Below are 6,369 nucleotides of genomic sequence, written 5' to 3'. Positions count from 1 at the left end.
CCGGGCGCAGCCTTATGTAAAGCTGCCCCCAGCGGCAGCGGCACCGCGGGCATGTGCAGTGCCTGCCTTCCCTTGCAAATGAGCGAGCTCTCCCGGGAGAGCGGGCGCTGCTCGCTGCGCGGTGTGCACAGCTCCGTGTGCGCTGCTCGGGGTGCCGGGCTGCCCCGACCCGCTGCGTGCTCCTGAGCGCTGCCCTGCATCCCTGAGCTCAAGAGCTCAGCGGCAGCTGCGGAGACTTTCATCTTAAGGGCTGACGTGACGTTTGTAGGACATAGATACAAATTTTTGGTGGGAAAGATTTTTTTTTATTACATTAGATGTGTTCACATAACCTTTTTGTTCCACTCACTATTTTTCAGACCCCTCAGTGTGTCTCTTATCAAGTGCTTTAGAGTGGACTCTATTTTTTACAATGTGAAAAATGATTTTGGGGTTGACATTTTCCATTTTTGCTTTTTTCTTCTCTGTTAAAAGGCTCAGTGCCAGGAGGTTAGAATAGAGTACTGTGCTCATTTATTTCCCAACTTGCTGTCACTTTGTTCCACAAAGCTAACACTTCAAGCACAGGCTTCCAGAGCCTTTACAGCCAGTGACTACGCAGCTTGGTGTAGTACCTTAATGAGGTGAATTGTTTTTACTGTTGCTCAGGACAGGGACAGGATTTTATGTGAAGGTACAGTAATGCTGAGCTTTTTATATGTGTGATGCTCTACAGTCATCAAATACCACCAAGAGAGCCACCTTGTCTTTCCTTGGTTTTCCCTTCTTCCCTGCGTGCTGTGGGGAAAAAATACACGCTCTCATCTGGGCAGAGCAAGGGTAAGATGGTGTTACAGCAAATCCACCATGCTGGCAGCCTTCCTTCACTGTGAAATATGTGATCACAGATGATGGTGGGCAAGTGGAAAATCCTGGCTCTTTTTTGTGCAGGAATGGGCAGGGGGCTGGGAAGAATTGTGCTGCTCCTTAGAAGAGGAGCGCAGAGTGCAGTCTTCAAATGCAGCCAGACAGTGCTGAGAACCACTCTGCCTTTCTGGGAGAGAATCTGTACCCTTCGAATAATGTGCTCTGGCTTTTCCCTAATTATTCACTGCTATGAGAATAGAATAACTTAAAATGAGGTGAAATCTAAAATTTTCCAGGCATTAAAATGCCACTATTGCTACTACTTAGGCTGTGAATGACCTCAGGTTTACAGTAATCCCACAAGTATCAATGAACCAAACCAGAGCTCCCAAATGAGGAGTGCAGTCATTCCTGGCTAACACCTACTAACATCTTTCATGTCAGAAATACGTTCCTGCGTCATGGCACATTCTGTGAGAGTTCTTCTCTTTGGGGCAGATTGGTGGAGAGGGAAAGGGTTAATTGCTCCATTAATCCCTATCAGCTCACCATCTCCCGTGCTCTGCTGCAGCTTGTTTGGGGCTCTGCAGTCTGCTCTGTAGGGTCGAGGAGCAGTGACAAACTGCAGAGTGTAGTGGGAACTGAGCTCTTCTGCTGACAGCAGTGTCACGTGCCAGTCTGGTCTCCTGGTATAGGCTTTCCATCACTGCCTTGGCTTGTCTCTGTTCTTGATGGAGCAGGAAGAAGACAGCTCAGACCTTTGGTAAGTCAATTTGTCTTTTGGAACTGCTGCTCTTCCTCCGTTGACAGTAGATGTCTGAGAGAGGTAAACTCTTATTGAAATGACTCTTTTAGGTTCCTAAACTTAAATGGGTTGAAATAAGGTTTGTCTCTTCACCTGGTTCAAACACAGCATGTAAAATTTCCAGTATCATCCAGATCCTTTCTCCTGAAGAATTGATGCAACTTAGTGTACGGCTGGCACACAGCCTTCTTCCCAAACTTTGCCTGTTCTCTGGCTTTTCTTTTTTTTCTTTCTCTCCCTCCTCCACCTTGGTTATGGAGTTAACAAATAAGTTATTGGCCACCATGAGTCAGCAGAGCTTCCGCAGCTTTCCTAGGGTTTTAATAATTGCCAATATACTGGACTAATAAGAGGGAACAGCCACTCTTTACCAAGAGTTATTTTCATTTTTCTGAAAGGGGTGAGACATCAAGATATGAACAGAGAGAGCATCAAATCTATGTTAATGGATTGCCAAATTGAATTTTCTTTACTGAGATCCTTTTTGAATTACACAAGCAGGAAAAGTGCCAGAGTTTTTTAAGATTACATTTCTGTATCTTTATATAGCAGAATAAGTTCTTCTCCAGTTGTGGAAATAAAGCTCCCAGTATGAAACAAATCCCAGTATGAAACATTTCTTATAAAATTTTAGGCCAGTCTGCCCATATAAACTATGACAAATAAAGAATTAAGTTAAAGCTGTGTTTTACATCAGAAGATACCTTTGCCTTGTATCAGCTACACCTTGTCTATCAGTGCCCCCCCATGGGGTAACCATTCAACTCATGGAACTGGGCAACGAGACCTCGAGGCCCAAGTGGTTGGATTCTCTTATGGGTGAGCTGTGGAAAGCTTCCATTGGAACTAATGCCATAACTCCTGAGTGCCCAGACCCAGGAGTCTGCTGCTGCCTGGTGTGGTTTTAGTTTGTGCTCTGTGTCAGTTCCTGTGCATCCATTCTGCAGGACTGCTGCTGCAGCCTCCCCTCTGCCTCCTGTCCAGTCCTGGAGCAGCGGTTTCCAGGCAGCAGCAGGAGCCAGAAGGTGCAAGTGACCGAGGTCCCGGTGCCTTCGTGCTGACTGAACATTAGTGCTCAGCAACAACCTTATTCCATCTGCCTGAGAGAAAAGTATTTTAGCCTATTCTGCAAAGAAAAACCTCTTAAGAAAAATATTTTATTTATTTGTGTAGTCTTGAACACAAAGGTCAAGTCGGTGTTTTGGGGTTTCTGCCCTAAACATAAACTGAGACACCACAGAACCTGAGATGCTTCTAAGTTTGGAGTTTTATGACTCCATGACCAATCTTAATTTTTTCCTGGGCTTTTTCTGAGGGGAAAGTGGCATAGATCAGGAAATACAGCGGTAAATGTTTTACTAGATAATCTTAATATCCATTCAGATGAAAAGAGATGTGTTGGGCAGAGCCTGTGATGAACACATAGTTTTCTTTGTCTGCATAACAGAGAAGTTCACAGTTGTTTGGAAATGATGCACTATGCTGAGGTAGTCATAGCTCTTGGTGCTAAACTTTCAGTAGGTTTTTTTATCTGGGTATTGTTCTAGATTTATTTCACTGCTATCTGATTTTGCACTAATTTGACTCAGTTTAATTTCATGTTTGGTTTTGGGTTTTCTTACGTGGTTAAATTATAGTGTGTTTTCTTTTTCCATTCATTCTGCCTGAGTTCTTTGTACCTAGATGAAACTTCCCTATGGAAAGCTTAGTATGAACTGTAGCCAAAATTGTAAATTGTGAAAGAAAAGGTGGCATTCACTGTGAAAGCCTGTTCTTCTCCAGAGCTGGTTTGGAATTTAAACTTTGCACAGAGAAAAGGGGAATCAGCAAATTGTGCATTTTTTAGGATTATGAGAAGGCACCTGTGATAGCCAGGTACATCTGTTTGCTAAGTACATTTCAAAAGGGGAGGGTGACAATTATCAGGCGTCAGTAGAACGGGAGTGGGGGGGCAGGGAAGTGATGTAAACTTCCCAGAGTGTAAGAAACCAGGTGCTAGTAGGATTCCATGCAAATCAATCAAAAGCCTTCCTCTGTTCTGTCACATGGTTCACCTTAGCCTTCCTCAGGATATTCTGTGCTTACTCTTTAAAATCCATTTAATGATGATGTTACAGAGAAGAAAAAAGAAAAAAAAATTAAAAGGTTTCTGTTACTCCCATGAGAAGTACATTCAGGAATGCACTCTGAGCTTTTCTAGACACAGGGCATTATGTTCATAGTGCACAAATTTTGGAATTCAGACTAGACCAGAATACAGCTTTTTCTGCTCACAGACAGAGCTCACGGGTCTGGGAGTGCCTTTATGTGTGAATCACACATCCCTTTGGGGAGCTGTAGTTAGCAAGTGCCGCGCTGTGTTCTGTTTGGGTTTATGAAGTGACACAGTGTGTCGTTCCCTTGGCTTTATTCCCCTATAAAGGAGCCAGGAGTCAGCTGGGTTAGCAGTAGTAGCTTGCTCTCAATGGTGCTGTGGTATGCTATCACTGTATCGTTAGGAGAGATAAGTCTAATAAAATGTGTCTGCAGTTTCTGAGCCGGTGATTAAATGAACCTGCTGTTCCATGAGGATCAGATTAGAGCTGGGGGCGTGTAACTCCCAGGGTAAATATCAGAGCGTGGGATGGCACAGGGAAACTCAGGATGCAGCGCTGGCTGAAGGCAGACACAGGGAGAGGGAAGTGTGAGAAAGCCAGGTTCAAGGAACAAGCAGGCAAGGGAAATCGAGGCAACAGAACATGTTCTGAAGAATTAGGGAACGAGGATTGAGACTAGAGAGGATTTTATCCCAGGAGTTGAACTACACTGCCCTAAAGGAGCGTGGTGGTCAATGGTAGGTGAGGGAGATGGATAAACTGAAATACTCTCTTGCCCTTCTGCTAGGATGTATTATTTTGCAAGGTCTCCCCCACCTGTGTGAGGGTGAAAGGATCCCGTGTTACACTCACCAGGAAGCTGAGGAGTGTAGGAGCCGTGCTCCACTCTGGGGGTCAGTGTGCCCTGTGATGTGGGACGGCTTGCAGAGGACACCAGGACACATCTGTCAGTGTGTGTGCCCAGCGGGTCCCTCAGGGCCTTGGCACAGGGCCACTCGGGCTATTGCTTCCCTCATGCACACTTACACACTGCTGGGGAAGGAAGCTTTTCCAGCTGGGCACTCGTGCTTAAGCCTTACCATTGTGGACAGCTCACAGGGGCCTCTGGCTGCCCTGGGGGAGGGAAGGCTGCACACAAACCTTTGTTCACAGCATCCAGGCCTGGATGTTTTGTGACCAGTCAAACGTCCTTTAGCCTTAATGAGGCACTGGACACATAACTGTGCCCAGGCTGACTTTTTGTCCTGTGATTTTGAAGCTGTTTGAGGGTGAAAGGAATGAGGGATTTGTCTTTACAAACTGTGGGTCTGCTGGTAGGTAACACTAGCAGTGAGAGATAAAAGAAACAATGGGAAGGATTCTACTGATTGATGAATGGAATGAGAGACTTTTCTTCACAGACAAACTGTAAGTCTGCTGATAAATAAAACTGGATACTGAGAGACGAAAGAAACAATGGGAAGGAATCATAAATTCCATAGGAATTCCACGGATTGCCACAAAGAAAACAAAAGGGGGGGAGGGTTATACATTAGAAGGGGGTTTCAGGTATGAGACATTTTGCAAAGTCTCTGCCTCTGAAGTACCTCAGGCAATGGGGAAGAGAGATGGACATGCGGCCAGGAAATTAGGACAAAAAGGAGGCTGCATCCTCAAATTTTGAGAGACACCAGGGGAAATGCCCCATGGCCTCTCCCTGTATTTGAATAAAATTACAGGGCTCCTCTGTCTCTTTTTTGGACATAAACCTCTGGTGTTTGTGGATTAATTTTCCTGTCAAGGGCAAGCAGCCTGTGCTTCAGTCTCATCCTCCAGAGACAGCACATGAGATGCAAAGCTATCGTTTTACTTACTCTGCAATTCATATGACCACTTCTGTTTCAGTGGATTTAGTGTTGTTCCATTCAGGCTTATCCTCCAGCATCTTCCTGAAAAGTTAGTATGAGTAGAAGCAGCAGAAGGTGCTAGAGGATGAATGATCATGGAAGTAAAAATTAATTACGTCTTCCACCTAGTGCTTCAACCTGCAGAGCATGAATGATCCCCACCATAAGTGCCCTGGAGATGTGTAGGGGTGATATGCAAGGCCCTGTTGGTGGGCTCTGCTTGTGATTGTGCCTGCAGTCTGTGTGAAGGTGCAAGAGAGATCAGGCTAGAATAAACCCAGGCTTGTTGTGAATGCTTCCCATTCTTCATGGGCTGGGATGCCATTGCTGGAAGAACGCCTACTGTCTGATTGTCCAGCCAGCACTGCCGGGGTTTGGGTGGCCTGACCACTGGGACATCCTGAGCTATCACCATGAACTCTGCTTGTCTGGGAAGAACGATTTGTCTGTCTTCGTTTAAAAGACAAATATACGTCAAGGAAGGTGGAAACCTTCCTGGAATGGAAAGATGACCCCTCCCTTTGAAAATTAGGGTGCTTCCAGGCAAAAGTATGGGAAAACAGAATAACAGTTTCGTACTAGGAAAAAAAAAATATATATATGTGTGTGTGTGTGTGTGTGTGAGTGTGTCTGTGTCTACATGTAACAAGACAGAACAACAGCAACAATAAAAACTATAAAAAACAACCCCAAAGAAACCCGGTAACAGCCTTTACCTCATGGCCTCGGGGGCTGC

General features: G+C 45.2%; 1 protein-coding gene across 1 annotated transcript in view; it reads left to right on the top strand.

The window, feature by feature from the left end:
• CTNNA3 (catenin alpha 3) overlaps window positions 1–6,369 on the top strand; it is a 417,013-nt gene that overhangs the window by 188,299 nt on the left and 222,345 nt on the right. The gene's annotated exons all lie outside the window — the stretch shown is intronic.

Source organism: Geospiza fortis, unplaced genomic scaffold (genome assembly GCF_000277835.1).
Source record: "Geospiza fortis unplaced genomic scaffold, GeoFor_1.0 scaffold614, whole genome shotgun sequence".
NCBI lineage: Eukaryota > Metazoa > Chordata > Aves > Passeriformes > Thraupidae > Geospiza > Geospiza fortis.
Note: the sequence above shows the minus strand (reverse complement) of the source record. Positions and strands in the feature narration are given on the sequence as shown.